This window comes from Myotis davidii, unplaced genomic scaffold (genome assembly GCF_000327345.1).
Source record: "Myotis davidii unplaced genomic scaffold, ASM32734v1 scaffold79, whole genome shotgun sequence".
Taxonomy (NCBI): domain Eukaryota; kingdom Metazoa; phylum Chordata; class Mammalia; order Chiroptera; family Vespertilionidae; genus Myotis; species Myotis davidii.
Window position 1 is genome coordinate 714,010 of NW_006294339.1, and position 636 is coordinate 714,645.

The window sequence follows — 636 nt, forward strand, 5'->3', positions numbered from 1 at the left end:
TCGACACTTTCAGCCTCAGAGGTACATTGTTCCAATAGTTGGTCTTCAGACGTATTCTGTCAATGATGTCTTTCAGCTTCAGAACGTCAACAAAAACAACCAAATTCACAACTCACAATGACAGGTCACAACACACGTGTTCGATTGGTGCCATCAAGAGCGGGACAAATATTGCGCATGTGGGAGTCAACGTTTATTTTTAAATTGCCAGTGCACGTCATATGTACCAGCCGGTCGGTCGGATGGACGGTCAGACAGACAGATGATCGGTCACTTAGCCTTTTATATTAATACTAGAGGCCCGGTGCACAAAAATTTGTGCACTGTGGCAGGGGAGTCCCTCAGCCCGGCCTGTGCCCTCTCACAGTCTGGGACCCCTTGGGTGATGACCACCTGCTGGTTTAGGCCCTCTCCCTGGGGAATAGGGCCTAAGCTGGAAGGCAGACATCACTCTGGCAGCCCGGGAGCCCTCAGGGGATGTCTACTTGCCAGTGGGGAGCAGGCCTAAGCTGCAGTCAGACATCCTTAGCGCTGCTGAGGAGGCAGGAGAGGCAGCCGTCAGCCTGGCTTGTGGCTGAGCAGAGATCCCCCTGTGGGAGTGCACTGACCACCAGGGGACAGCTCCTGTATTGAGCA

At 53.5% G+C, this 636-nt stretch overlaps 1 protein-coding gene across 8 annotated transcripts in view; it reads left to right on the plus strand.

Annotated features, from left to right (window-relative positions):
• The window catches only part of OSBPL9 (oxysterol binding protein like 9), a 132,785-nt gene that overhangs the window by 62,244 nt on the left and 69,905 nt on the right, over positions 1-636 (plus strand). The gene's annotated exons all lie outside the window — the stretch shown is intronic.